The sequence below is a fragment of the Gorilla gorilla genome, chromosome 1 (genome assembly GCF_029281585.2).
Source record: "Gorilla gorilla gorilla isolate KB3781 chromosome 1, NHGRI_mGorGor1-v2.1_pri, whole genome shotgun sequence".
NCBI classification, from domain to species: Eukaryota; Metazoa; Chordata; class Mammalia; order Primates; family Hominidae; genus Gorilla; species Gorilla gorilla.
Window position 1 is genome coordinate 48,035,565 of NC_073224.2, and position 15,053 is coordinate 48,050,617.

Below are 15,053 nucleotides of genomic sequence, written 5' to 3' on the forward strand. Positions count from 1 at the left end.
TAATGGGTTGGAAACGCCCCAACAACATTTGTCCTGGTGTCATTTTCTTAGTTCCAGTCCCAACAGCAATCAAGATATGCAGGGGAGTGTGGCAACAATGAAAATAAGGAATTAATCAATCTTTCTCCAGCTCTTCTTAGTGGGGGAGCAGTACGATCAAGGATGTGGCAGAAGAAAGACCTGAGATGTAATATATGCTCTATGTTTTATGCCCATTTTATTAAAACAGTAATGGAAATCAAGTTATTTAAAAAAAATAAAAACATACATTTCCTTTGAGCTTAGATAGCTTTTATTTTTCATCCAAATCACTTGAAACAAAATCCATGTCTACATTCATCTTACATATGAACAATAAATCAATTGCTTTTTATTGACTGTTCCTCCCCACTTTGCCATGGTAATGGCTAGTTTCTGCACAGTCGATCAGATCAGCCAGGCTACTGATTTGATTTGGTCTTTGAAATGGTCCCTGAATTAGGTAACTTTATGTTTTTTGTCCTTTGAATGAAAATCACACTTACCTAGTGTTTCTTTAAAATGTGGTCTGTATGCTACGTGCCTCAAAATAATCAGTAGTGGTTGTTATAAATGGAGATCCTAAGGCCTTCTTCCTACTCCTTCTAAATCAGAATCCCTAAAGGTGGAGATTCACAAATTCTATCAACAAGTTCCCCAGATAATTCTCCTGAAGGTCACCTGTGGAGGTCACCAATGTCCTAAGTACCAAACTAATACCATCTTTGCAGTCTTCATCCTACTTAAACTTACTGCAGTATTTGACCCTATGGATTACTTTATTCTTGAAACTTTCTTCCTGATTTCATCTTGAAACTTTCTTCCTGATTTCAGGAAGATGCTAAAGTCTCCTTCTCCCTCCAACTTACTTCTTATTTGTTTTCTGTTCTCATTACTTCCTTCTGCTGGTCCAAAATGTAGGATACATTGGTTGACTATTCCACTGAGACAGCACTTGAAAGAGAAAGGTGGCTCCCAAAGTAAAACCAGGGCACTGTTGAGAATGAAAAGGAGAATAGATGTTACATAGGTAACAATAAAACTTGTTCACTACAAGTCTATGCATTTTGAGATCCTTAAAGTCAACAACCACTTCTCATTCATATCTGAGTCCTCAACCCTTAGCATAGTGATTAATACATAGGAGGCTTTCATTCAATCCCTGGTGAATTAATGAATGAATAAATTAAATAAATAAATTCCACAACACTAATTTTGGGATTACTAAGCACTAACTTTGCTATTTAAATAGACTCTTAGTCTCAACTCTTCTAAACCATCTTCAAAAAAATCTTCAAAAAACTAGATATTAATCAATTTTGATCTTTTGGTTAGAATCGTTAAATGGATTCAGATATAAATGTGTGCGCTTGGAATTCAAGTACCTCTTTTATGTGTTCCCAGCCTATTTTTTTTCAACACCAGCCTCTCATTCTGTCACAATACCTTATACTACAGGCAAATCATGCCATTCTTCCTTCTAGAAATACTTTACACGTCCTTGCATCTAAATATTTTTCCATGTAAATCCCTTAAACATAAGTGATTTTCTCAAATTCATCTTTGACAGAAAAACAATCTTACTCATCTCTCAAATTTTATTTTAGATGCTACATTCTATGATCAACAGTTATTTATCAAGTTCCTTCTAAGAAGCAGTCACTGAGTTTGGTATTGCAAATAAAAACAAAGACTTGTCTGTTGCCTTCACGGCCCTGGACTTTAGAGATCATTTTATTAGGCAATCATTCTCCCCCAGGTTTTCATGTCAGCATGTAGTACCTCTGGGTGATGTTTAATACATCCTAATCTGTCTTAATGCAGCAATTAGAATATATCCTATTCCTATGAAAAGGGTGTAAGCTTTTTAATGGCACAGGCCAAGTGTCATATAGTTTTCTAGCTCTCAGTATTTTCATAGTAGTTGCTCAATAAAACCTTGATGCATTGGATTTGACTTAACCTATTCCAATCCCTTTATCTGAGAGATGAAGAAAGTGAAATCCAGAGAGCTTGAAGAAACTACTCAAGGTCAATTAGCTAGTTAGTAGCAGAGACAGAGCTAATGCTTTTATTTCCTTGAAATGCTCTCATCCAAGTTCAAAAATTAGTGTGTGAGAGGAAACCTGCTTCTATATTTCAATATTTGTCCCTTTCACATTGCATGTTTTTTGCTAAATCCCTGTCACCTTCATGTTTATAGACAAACTGTTAGTTTAGGTTAGTCCAAGCTAATTCCTTTTCTTTATTTCCATGTTTTTCTCTGGAATTTCTTCAGCACTGTCACACAATATCTCTTGCAGTATGCATTGAGATTACAGGGAACATTCTAGCTGCAGCCACATCATGGTTTTGTATACAGAATGATAATAATGTCTGTACATTCCCAGCCTCCTTTCTGATCATGTCCAGGTAATTGCTGGTCTTTTGGCCGCAATATCAGCATGTGGAGCAGATATTGCAGAAAATGAATACAAGGGTCCCAACAACCCCATTACAAATTGTAACTAATAGTGAACCCATCATCATATAGGTATCATGTGTATTTATTTTTCTTTCTTTGAATGCATTTCCTGTACAAGCTCACATGGAAATTCCCAGGCTAGATATCTGCTCAGTCTCACAGCCTGTAATTTACTCACATCAGCTTGGTGTATTACTACGTGGAGTGGTTTAGCTCCACCTGCCTTCATTGTATGCCATTTTCAAAATAATCTCTTAAAAATGATATTAGATACATTCCCAAATTAATATCCTGGAGGTTTCTCTGTTATTGATGTAACATACAGGAAAAGCGTTTTTTAAAATCTACTTTTTGTTTCTTGTATAAGGTACTTTATATGTCTTATATGAGTATATATAAGGTATAAGTGTAAGGTACTGGCTTAAAGACAATATTAATGAAGCTGTTTTCCCTTGTTCATTCTATGCTTAATAAGCTCTAAAACATCTTCTAGAAAATTGACAAAAGTGTCAAAGATTTTTACAAAAGTATACCCATTGGCTTTCCACGTTCATATATTTACCAAGTTCGTCAAACAGCTCCAGGAGATAAATGAGAGATGATTTTCTTTTCCAGAACCACAATAGGTAATGTTTACTTTTGCCTTCAATGGGCTTTTCCCATGCTATAGAATCTTCCAGCTACTTAAAATAGGCATTACACAAGGTGTCTTGGAGTCCCCTAAAAAGTGTCTGGAACAGTGCTGGGACATTGTAGTCTTTTCCTTCCCCTCTGAAACTCAAGTTACTTATGATAGGTGACTTTGGTGCCAGGAGGGACAGAAGACCCAAGGACTGGGGTCTGGTTCTGATTCTGCCACTTGTTGGACTGACGAGTCACTTCTCTTTTCTCCATTTGCTCAGTTGTAAACTCAAATATTTGCAATCAGTTGTCTCAAAGACTTTCTCTAGCTCTATTTTTTCAAGGATTCTAAAAATCTATTTTGGTTCACAGTTTCACATTCACTATTCGTCTTTCAAAACATTTGGTAGTCTGAGGTCTTTACATTGTCTGGCTCATCAGTTAATGCTGCAACATCCAATACATTTATTAAGATTTCATTGTGTGCCTTTTATGTCTCTACAAAAAAAAGAAAAAGAAATGAATTGGCGTGTGACTGCCTTTTTGAGCAAAAATCAAGGTGAACAAATCTCTCTTCTCTTAATCTCTGAATGCATTTTTAATGCTCTGTTTTCTTTTTTATTCTTTTCTGTTTCTATTTTTTGTTTCAGTTTTTGTTTTATTCTTTGCTTTCTCCTGTCTCCTCATTCTTTCTTTTTTTGTGATAGGAACTATAAATGGTCTTGAATAGCCTCTCCATTGTTTCGTGCTATTTAGATTTATACTCACAGAATTTCAGAATTAGAAAATATTTTGGAGAGACACTATGTTATAATAGAAAGAGCATCAAACTTTTTATTAATAAGTCTTAATTATGTGATCTTAGGAAAACCACTTAACTTCTCTTATTCTCCATCTAAAGGTTATAATAAAAATATTAAACACTTTTCTGAAGACTAAACAAGAGATACTATAAAGCACACTGCAAACTTTTCTACCTAAATGTTATTTATTATTATTACATAATCCCCTAAGCTTTTCATTGGCTTAGCTCTCCCTTGCAAGCTGGTGCTTGAATTCAGTTTTGAATTCTAGTTTGCACCTGACACATTGCATTTTTAAAAGGATAGGCAGAGCAAGCCTTCCTATTTCCATGTGGGCTATCTTTCCCTTTTAAAAACACAATGCCTATGCTCTGACAAAGACCTTTTTCCTATGATAGCCATTTGGCAGGGGTTTTGTCTGAGTGCCTGTTCAAGCAGAACGTGTGATTTACTGTTGGTTGCGAAGGTGAAAGAGATTTTGACAAGTGGAGAAATGGAGAAAGTCTGAGCTTTGTTCATTAACATGCAGTTTACTTTGTATGTGTGTAGGGGGCGGGAGACAAAGTACGGAGGGTTAGACATATGAGTTATAAACTTGAAGCCTAATTTGGTTATGGAAACAGATCTGTGTCTGGCAGAAACACATGGCACCCTAGTCCTCAGGCCATCAGTGTTTGGGAAGCTTGATTCATTTAATTGGTAAATCATCTGTCTTGCATTGTTCTCCACCAGCATTATCCGTGAGGCAGCTGCCCACCTTGGCTAATTTAAATATGATTTAGCAGGATAGCCTCCTGTCCCTCCTGCCAGGACATTCAGAGCACCAAATTAATGTTGATTGGCATTTCCCACCCAGGATTGGTGATTCATAGATAAGATTTTGTTACTGATCTATGGCAGGAAGAGTTAGACAGGATATCTTTATTGCTCCCTTTCCATTGAAGAGGGTTTGGCCCATTCCCCATTTGCTAATTTTCTTTATTTGTCTGCAAGATCCATTGTGTGAGCAGCTGTCATGCAGGTGGGGACTCCTCAAAGCATTCTGGGAAAATGTCCACCATTCCAGGCCATTCTCCTGATTGTCTTTCTCTTTTTCAAAAAGGGCAACTAATCCTCTAAGTGACTGGGGAAATTATCTTTTCACCTTTTGGGAAACCTGATGAGAAGGTGATTTATTTGATTCAGTCAACATACTTCTAGATATCACCTTTTATGTGTAAAACATTGCGCTAGATGCTGTGGGTGACAGACAGATATGTGAATCACAAACTATGCATTTAGGAAATCGGTTTAGATATGTCTGCAGATAACCAACTACTCTTGGAAATAATCAAGAACTCAAGGAAAATTTTAGTGATATTTGTGCCTATATCTTTATCTAGTTTTCTTATATAGATTCCAATCCTTAACCCACTTCTCTTTTCTGTAATTTTCCCTAGAAGCTATTTTAATTTTCTTCCCTCTTTCCCTTTTTCTTCCTAGCTTTTAAAGTTATTGTTTTAAAAAGTTAAATATAAAAAATTGAATGTGATACAATAACACTTATGTGCTTACCACTAAAATATTTTTCACATTTGATTAAGAAATTTATTTTTAAAAGAATATGTCACTGCTAAAATTAAAAAGTCTTCTCAGTTCTCCTGGTCTTCCAATGTCCTCCCTTCCTTTACAGAAGTTGACACCATCATGAACGTGACAGTGAATGTGATAGTGATATGTATGTATCAAATCCATATTTTTAACCTTAACTGCATGTGAATCTATTCATAAAAAATATACGGCATCATAGTGAATTTTTAGTTTATAAAATTTATATCATACAGTAAACATCGTATTGAAATTTGCTTTTCCTGTCAATATTATGATGAGCAGATCTACATCATTTTATATAGATAGATAGGTATAATCTACCTTATCTCTTTTAATTACTGTATAATATGTCCCATAGCACTTTATTTATCCTTTCTTTGCCTAATGGATATTTTATTTTTTCTACTTTTTTTTTTTTTTTAATGTTACAACCAACAATGCTTCAATGACATCTTTGAAGATAGCGTCTTTTGCATATGAGGGAGAATTTCTCTGGGGTATATACTTAAAAGTAGAATTTCCAGGTCATACGTTATAGAAATATGCAATTTTACTAGATATTTCCGAATTGTACTTCAAAACAGTTGTGCCAATTTATATTTTTACCAGCAGTGTTTGAGAGTTATCATTTTTCCTTTTCCCTGCCAAAGTTTGGTACCTTTGACATAAATATCTTTGCCAACCTGATGGGGCTAAAGAGTATCTTGTTAGTATTTTAATTCTGATTAAAGGTAGGTGGGACTTTTTAAATATTTATCTTCTCTTTGGGCTTCATCTTCTGTGAATTGCCTTTTTGTATCTTTCATTCATTTTCCTATTTGTCTTTTTCTAAATTGATTTGTAAAGTTATTATATTTTGAATATTAATGTTTTGCCTGCTATATATGCTGTAAATGTTTTCTCTTAGGTTGTGATATAACTTAATTTTTTTCTTTTTATTTATTTATTTATTTATTTATTATACTTTAAGTTTTAGGGTACATGTGCACATTGTGCAGGTTAGTTACATACGTATACATGTGCCATGCTGGTGTGCTGCACCCACTAACTCGTCATCTAGCATTAGGTATATCTCCCAGTGCTATCCCTCCCCCCTCCCCCCACCCCACAACAGTCCCCAGAGTGTGACGTTCCCCTTCCTGTGTCCATGTGATCACATTGTTCAATTCCCACCTATGAGTGAGAATATGCGATGTTTGGTTTTTTGTTCTTGCGATACTTTACTGAGAATGATGATTTCCAGTTTCATCCATGTCCCTACAAAGGACATGAACTCATCATTTTTTATGGCTGCATAGTATTCCATGGTGTATATGTGCCACATTTTCTCAATCCAGTCTATCATTGTTGGACATTTGGGTTGGTTCCAAGTCTTTGCTATTGTGAATAATGCCACAATAAACATACGTGTGCATGTGTCTTTATAGCAGCATGATTTATAGTCCTTTGGGTATATACCCAGTAATGGGATGGCTGGGTCAAATGGTATTTCTAGTTCTAGATCCCTGAGGAATCGCCACTCTGACTTCCACAATGGTTGAACTAGTTTACAGTCCCACCAACAGTGTAAAAGTGTTCCTATTTCTCCAAATCCTCTCCAGCACCTGTTGTTTCCTGACTTTTTAATGATTGCCATTCTAACTGGTGTGAGATGCTATCTCATTGTGGTTTTGATTTGCATTTCTCTGATGGCCAGTGATGGTGAGCATTTTTTCATGTGTCTTTTGGCTGCATAAATGTCTTCTTTTGAGAAGTGTCTGTTCATGTCCTTCGCCCACTTTTTGACGGGGTTGGTTTTTTCTTGTAAATTTGTTTGAGTTCATTGTAGATTCTGGATATCAGCCCTTTGTCAGATGAGTAGGTTGCGAAAATTTTCTCCCATTTTGTAGGTTGCCTGTTCACTCTGATGGTAGTTTCTTTTGCTGTGCAGAAGCTCTTTAGTTTAATTAGATCCCATTTGTCAATTTTGTCTTTTGTTGCCATTGCTTTTAGTGTTTTAGACATGAAGTCCTTGCCCATGCCTATGTCCTGAATGGTAATGCCTAGGTTTCCTTCTAGGGTTTTTATGGTTTTAGGTCTAACGTTTAAGTCTTTATTCCATCTTGAATTGATTTTTGTATAAGGTGTAAGGAAGGGATCCAGTTTCAGCTTTCTACATATGGCTAGCCAGTTTTCCCAGCACCATTTATTAAATAGGGAATCCTTTCCCCATTGCTTGTTTTTCTCAGGTTTGTCAAAGATCAGATAGTTGTAGATACGCGGTGTTATTTCTGAGGGCTCTGTTCTGTTCCATTGATCTATATCTCTGTTTTGGTACCAGTACCATGCTGTTTTGGTTACTGTAGCCTTGTAGTATAGTTTGAAGTCAGGTAGCATGATGCCTCCAGCTTTGTTCTTTTGGCTTAGGATTGACTTGGCGATGCGGGCTCTTTTTCGGTTCCATATGAACTTTAAAGTAGTTTTTTCCATTTCTGTGAAGAAAGGCATTGGTAGCTTGATGGGGATGGCATTGAATCTGTAAATTACCTTGGGCAGTATGGCCATTTTCACGATATTGACTCTTCCTACCCATGAGCATGGAATGTTCTTCCATTTGTTTGTATCCTCTTTTATTTCATTGAGCAGTGGTTTGTAGTTCTCCTTGAAGAGGTCCTTCACATCCCTTGTAAGTTGGATTCCTAGGTATTTTATTCTCTTTGAAGCAATTGTGAATGGGAGTTCACTCATGATTTGGCTCTCTGTTTGTCTGTTGTTGGTGTATAGGAATGCTTGCGATTTTTGCACATTGATTTTGTATCCTGAGACTTTGCTGAAGTTGCTTATCAGCTTAAGGAGATTTTGGGCTGAGACAATGGGGTTTTCTAGATATACAATCACGTCATCTGCAAACAGGGACAATTTGACTTCCTCTTTTCCTAATTGAATACCCTTTATTTCCTTCTCCTGCCTAATTGCCCTGGCCAGAACTTCCAACACTATGTTGAATAGGAGTGGTGAGAGAGGGCATCCCTGTCTTGTGCCAGTTTTCAAAGGGAATGCTTCCAGTTTTTGACCATTCAGTATGATATTGGCTGTGGGTTTGTCATAGATAGCTCTTATTATTTTGAAATATGTCCCATCAATACCTAATTTATTGAGAGTTTTTAGCATGAAGGGTTGTTGAATTTTGTCAAAGGCCTTTTCTGCATCTATTGAGATAATCATGTGGTTTTTGTCTTTGGCTCTGTTTATATGCTGGATTACATTTATTGATTTGTGTATATTGAACCAGCCTTGCATCCCAGGGATGAAGCCCACTTGATCATGGTGGATAAGCTTTTTGATGTGCTGCTGGATTCGGTTTGCCAGTATTTTATTGAGGATTTTTGCATCAATGTTCATCAAGGATATTGGTCTAAAATTCTCTTTTTTGGTTGTGTCTCTGCCAGGCTTTGGTATCAGAATGATGCTGGCCTCATAAAATGAGTTAGGGAGGATTCCCTCTTTTTCTATTGATTGGAATAGTTTCAGAAGGAATGGTACCAGTTCCTCCTTGTACCTCTGGTAGAATTCGGCTGTGAATCCATCTGGTCCTGGACTCTTTTTGGTTGGTAAGCTATTGATTATTGCCACAATTTCAGATCCTGTTATTGGTCTATTCAGAGATTCAACTTCTTCCTGGTTTAGTCTTGGGAGAGTGTATGTGTCGAGGAATTTATCCATTTCTTCTAGATTTTCTAGTTTATTTGCGTAGAGGTGTTTGTAGTATTCTCTGATGGTAGTTTGTATTTCTGTGGGATCGGTGGTGATATCCCCTTTATCATTTTTTATTGTGTCTATTTGATTCTCCTTTCTTTTTCTCTTTATTAGTCTTGCTAGCGGTCTATCAATTTTGTTGACCCTTTGAAAAAACCAGCTCCTGGATTCATTAATTTTTTGAAGGGTTTTTTGTGTCTCTAGTTCCTTCAGTTCTGCTCTGATTTTAGTTATTTCTTGACTTCTGCTAGCTTTTGAATGTGTTTGCTCTTGCTTTTCTAGTTCTTTTAATTGTGATGTTAGGGTGTCAATTTTGGATCTTTCCTGCTTTCTCTTGTGGGCATTTAGTGCTATAAATTTCCCTCTACATGCTGCTTTGAATGTGTCCCAGAGATTCTGGTATGTTGTGTCTTTGTTCTTATTGGTTTCAAAGAACATCTTTGTTTCTGCCTTCATTTCGTTATGTACCCAGTACTCATTCAGGAGCAGGTTGTTCAGTTTCCATGTAGTTGAGCGGTTTTGAGTGAGATTCTTAATCCTGAGTTCTAGTTTGATTGCACTGTGGTCTGAGAGATAGTTTGTTATAATTTCTGTTCCTTTACATTTGCTGAGGAGAGCTTTACTTCCAAGTATGTGGTCAATTTTGGAATAGGTGTGGTGTGGTGCTGAAAAAAATGAATATTCTGTTGATTTGGGGTGGAGAGTTCTGTAGATGTCTATTAGGTCTGCTTGGTGCAGAGCTGAGTTCAATTCCTGGGTATCCTTGTTGAATTTCTGTCTTGTTGATCCGTCTAATGTTGACAGTGGGGTGTTAAAGTCTCCCTTTATTAATGTGTGGGAGTCTAAGTCTCTTTGTAGGTCACTCAGGACTTACTTTGTGAATCTGGGTTCTCCTGTATTGGGTGCATATATATTTAGGATAGTTAGCTCTTCTTGTTGAATTGATCCCTTTACCATTATGTAATGGCCTTCTTTGTCTCTTCTGATCTTTGTTGGTTTAAAGTCTGTTTTATCAGAGACTAGGATTGCAACCCCTGCCTTTTTTTGTTTTCCATTGGCTTGGTAGATCTTCCTCCATCCTTTTATTTTGAGCCTATGTGTGTCTTTGCACGTGAGATGGGTTTCCTGAATACAGCACACTGATAGGTCTTCACTCTTTATCCAATTTGCCAGTCTGTGTCTTTTAATTGGAGCATTTAGTCCATTTACATTTAAAGTTAATAGTGTTATGTGTGAATTTGATCCTGTTATTATGATGTTAGCTGGTTATTTTGCTCATTAGTTGATGCAGTTTCTTCCTAGTCTTGATGGTCATTACATTTTGGCATGATTTTGCAGTGGCTCGTACCGGTTGTTCCTTTCCATGTTTAGTGCTTCCTTCAGGAGCTCTTTTAGGGCAGGCCTGGTGGTGACAAAATCTCTCAGCATTTGCTTGTCTGTAAAATATTTTATTTCTCCTTCACTTATGAAGCTTAGTTTGGTTGGATATGAAATTCTGGGTTGAAAATTCTTTTCTTTAAGAATGTTGAATATTGGCCCCCACTCTCTTCTGGCTTGTAGGGTTTCTGCCAAGAGATCCGCTGTTAGTCTGATGGGCTTCCCTTTGAGGGTAACCCGACCTTTCTCTCTGGTTGCCCTTACATTTTTTCCTTCATTTCAACTTTGGTGAATCTGACAATTATGTGTCTTGGAGTTGCTCTTCTCGAGGAGTATCTTTGTGGCATTCTCTGTATTTCCTGAATCTGAACGTTGGCCTGCCTTGCTAGATTGGGGAAATTCTCCTGGATAATATCCTGCAGAGTGTTTTCCAACTTGGTTCCATTCTCCCCATCACCTTCAGGTACACCAATCAGACATAGATTTGGTCTTTTCACATAGTCCCATATTTCTTGGAGGCTTTGCTCATTTCTTTTTATTCTTTTTTCTCTAAACTTTCCTTCTCGCTTCATTTCATTCATTTCATCTTCCATTGCTGATACCCTTTCTTCCAGTTGATCGCATCAGCTCCTGAGGCTTCTGCATTCTTCACATAGTTCTCGAGCCTTGGTTTTCAGCTCCATCAGCTCCTTTAAGCACTTCTCTGTATTGGTTATTCTAGTTATAAATTCTTCTAAATTTTTTTCAAAGTTTTCAACTTCTTTGCCTTTGGTTTGAATGTCCTCCCGTAGCTCAGAGTAATTTGATAGTCTGAAGCCTTCTTCTCTCAGCTCGTCAAAGTCATTCTCCATCCAGCTTTGTTCCGTTGCTGGTGAGGAGCTGCGTTCCTTTGGAGGAGGAGAGGCGCTCTGATTTTTAGAGTTTCCAGTTTTTCTGTTCTGTTTTTTCCCCATCTTTGTGGTTTTATCTACTTTTGGTCTTTGATGATGGTGATGTACAGATGGGTTTTTGGTGTGGATGTCCTTTGTTTGTTAGTTTTCCTTCTAACAGACAGGACCCTCAGCTGCAGGTCTGTTGGAGTACCCTGCAGTGTGAGGTGTCAGTGTGCCCCTGCTGGAGGGTGCCTCCCAGTTAGGCCGCTTGGGGGTCAGGGGTCAGCGACCCACATGAGGAGGCAGTCTGCCCGTTCTCAGATCTCCAGCTGCGTACTAGGAGAACCACTGCTCTCTTCAAAGCTGTCAGACAGGGACATTTAAGTCTGCAGAGGTTACTGCTGTCTTTTTGTTTGTCTGTGCCCTGCCCCCAGAGGTGGAGCCTACAGAGGCAGGCAGGCCTCCTTGAGCTGTGGTGGGCTCCACCCAGTTCGAGCTTCCTGGCTGCTTTGTTTACCTAAGCAAGCCTGAGCAATGGCGGGCGCCCCTCCCCCAGCCTCGCTGCCGCCTTGCAGTTTGATCTCAGACTGCTGTGCTAGCAATCAGCGAGACTCCGTGGGGTAGGACCCTCCGAGCCAGGTGCGGGATATAATCTCGTGGTGCGCCGTTTTTTAAGCCTGTCTGAAAAGCGCAGTATTCGGGTGGGAGTGACCCGATTCTCCAGGTTGTCACCCCTTTCTTTGATTAGCAAAGGGAACTCCCTGACCCCTTGCACTTCCCGAGTGAGGCAATGCCTCGCCCTGCTTCAGCTCGCGGAGGTGCGCGCACCCACTGACCTGCGCCTACTGTCTGGCACTCCCTAGTGAGATGAACCTGGTACCTCAGATGGAAATGCAGAAATCACCTGTCTTCTGCGTTGCTCAGGCTAGGAGCTGTAGACCGGAGCTGTTCCTATTCGGCCATCTTGGCTCCTCCCCCTTAATTTTGTTTATGGTGTCTTTTGGTCCACAGAAATTTTACATTTTGAAGATTTCTATTTTATTATTGTAATTAAGAATGCTTTCCTATTCAAGCTTTTGCTATTTATTCTTATATTGTATTCTAATATTGTAAAATATTTTTTCACATTTAATTCATATAGACATTTGGAGTTTGTTTTTGAGTTTGGTTGAAATGAAAATCTAATTTGATTTTATTTTTTATATGAAAAGACAAGTGTTTCAGTATCATTTCGATCCCAACTGATTTTATATATCTTCTCTAATCATATATCAAGGTCTCAGATATGCTTAGATCTCTTTCTAAACTCCTAATTGTAGTGCATTGACTTTTTTTCCTTCACTACACCTATACCATATTATCTGAATTTCTAGCTCTTTATCAAAATATTTGATATCTTTTAGGATAACTTTAAAATAGCAATTTTGCCTTTATGAGTGTTCCAGTATTCTTTTTATTTTACCTTAAACATTTTTATGACAATTAATTTTCACTGTCAATTCTTTGCTTCTGCAAATGCTAAGGAGTTGCAGTACCTCTGCTTCAGAATCTTTGTACTCAAACAAGTCGCATACCTTTGACTCTTCTTTATGTTGATAGAAATCCTCTGCATTCTTGCTCTTACCTTTTATGTCAGCCAAAATAGCCTATACAATCTTTTTACCAGAGCCTGAATCTTTGTGTCTTGGATTCTAATCACCAACTCAAAAAATCCTTTTCCTATTTTTCCCAAGACATATGGAGACAACCATGGGTTGGCAATAATTCTCGGATTTTCAGAATAAACATATTCTCTTGAGTTCTCTAAGTGTGACTTGTTGCAATGATGTTGCCTAATACAAAACCAAAACAAAATCAAGCTTACAAACAGTACGAGTACTAAGAGAAGCTGATACAGAGATGAAAATGAGAAGTAAAGATCTGTGAGAACTTGCAGGAAGGTGAAATTACATTTGGCTGCAACAGTTGAAGGAATCTTCAGAAATATAGTGACATTTTAGTTGAAACTTTGAAAATAGGCAAGATTTTCAAAGAAGTGGAAAACAGCATTCCTGATATAGGGAAATCAAGAGTAAAGCTGTGTTAATAGGACATAAAAATGGGACTCTGTCAAGTATGGCTCAAGAGCAAAGAGAAGTTCTAGACCACATATGTGGGATTTGCATAGAAGCTGTCCAAGAATCAGTTTCATGGAAAAAATAACATATTTTTATTACCTGCACATTCAGTCTATAAAAGAGATTGGAGAGGCCAAAAGAAATTGAAAAGGACTTTTATAGAGAGATAATTTGTTGAAATGCTGTGAGCTTCTGTCCCCCACCATCACCCTTACTCACATGCACACAATGGAATAGATGTGGAAGAGTACTTACCCCTCATCTAAAGACAAGTGAGAAGGACTTCAAAGTTGTGTTAATCATGGAGTTTTAATTTTTGCATTTTTATCTTTGACATCTTGGGGTCTTGCTAACTCTGGAGGGACTGTCTTTCCCAGGGCTGGCTAATTCCTAGAGGTAGCAAACAATTCAATTAGGACCATGCCTTGCATATGCAAACCCACCAATCTAGAGCTCATGCCCTCAAGTGCCTTCTTTATCAGACTCTCATCTTCTGGGGCACTACTCCCCTGCCCTAATCATGCCTGGGCCAGACAGCTACAGCCTCTCCACACCAGCCTGCTGAAATCATTTAAACTAATTAATCCTAAATCTGCTTACCCTTCCTGATGGCTCTTTCCTGCAGAAACCACAATAAAGACTCTTGGCCACTTCTCCATTTCATTCCCTCTGCCTCTGACAAACCCTAGTGTTTCCCTGTGGCCCTGAATGGCCTACTGTGCCTCCTGTGTCTGGCAATCTGTGAGTATAACAAACTTCTTCCTCCATGATGGTCATTTCCATGTCTGCATGTCTTACCATACCATTGAAAACACATCCTGGGTTCTCTTAAGACAGAAGATTATTTGTAGAGTTTGGTAAGGAGAATGGGTCCATAATGGATTGAATTCTAAAAGAATTCAGTAGAGCCTGTGAATTCTAAAGGATAAGTAGAATTACTGTTGGGAAGTAACTATGGCATTAAGGTCTTCCAAGAAGCAGATGCCAAGATGGGCTCAAATGTGCAAGATATTTATGGAAAACCACCTATGAAGGACAAAGGAACAGAGAACAAGAGCCTTCCCCCATGTCTAATACCTGTGAAAGGAGAGAGAGAAGGAAGAATTTAGTAGGAAGAGCCTGAGGTTGCTGCTTAGTTCTGAGAAAGCCTCAGCGAGGCCGATGGAGAGCCCTTGAGCTGAGGTTGCCCATTAGACAAATCCTGCATCAGGTAGTACTGGTTCTTTTCTAGTAACCTGGCCATGCTCAGTCTTTGTGCAGGAGTAGCCCAGGAGAGCATGGCCTGGGATAAATTCCTCGATGAACACAAAGTTGCAGCAGCTCAGCTATGCTAGTCACAGCAGTTTCTTTTAAGGTAAATCTGAGTAGAACACCTCCATGGCTATCATAGCCAACCCAGATTGTGCATTTGCTCATGAACTAGATATGGCCACATGAACAATAGGTGATATTTCCC

At 38.2% G+C, this 15,053-nt stretch overlaps 1 long non-coding RNA gene across 2 annotated transcripts; it reads right to left on the reverse strand.

The window, feature by feature from the left end:
- Positions 1 to 333: 333 nt before the first annotated feature.
- On the reverse strand, positions 334 to 13,991 carry LOC115931611 (uncharacterized). Of its 2 annotated transcripts, none has more exons than XR_010133415.1 (4): positions 13,853 to 13,991; positions 13,105 to 13,312; positions 3,045 to 3,601; positions 334 to 1,012 (listed from the first exon to the last, which is right to left on the reverse strand). It is a non-coding gene; the product is annotated as an uncharacterized lncRNA (long non-coding RNA). The 2 variants fall into 2 exon arrangements; XR_008674022.2 differs by having other exon boundaries at positions 13,055 to 13,312; positions 13,853 to 13,987.
- Between the last annotated feature and the right edge of the window lie 1,062 nt (positions 13,992 to 15,053).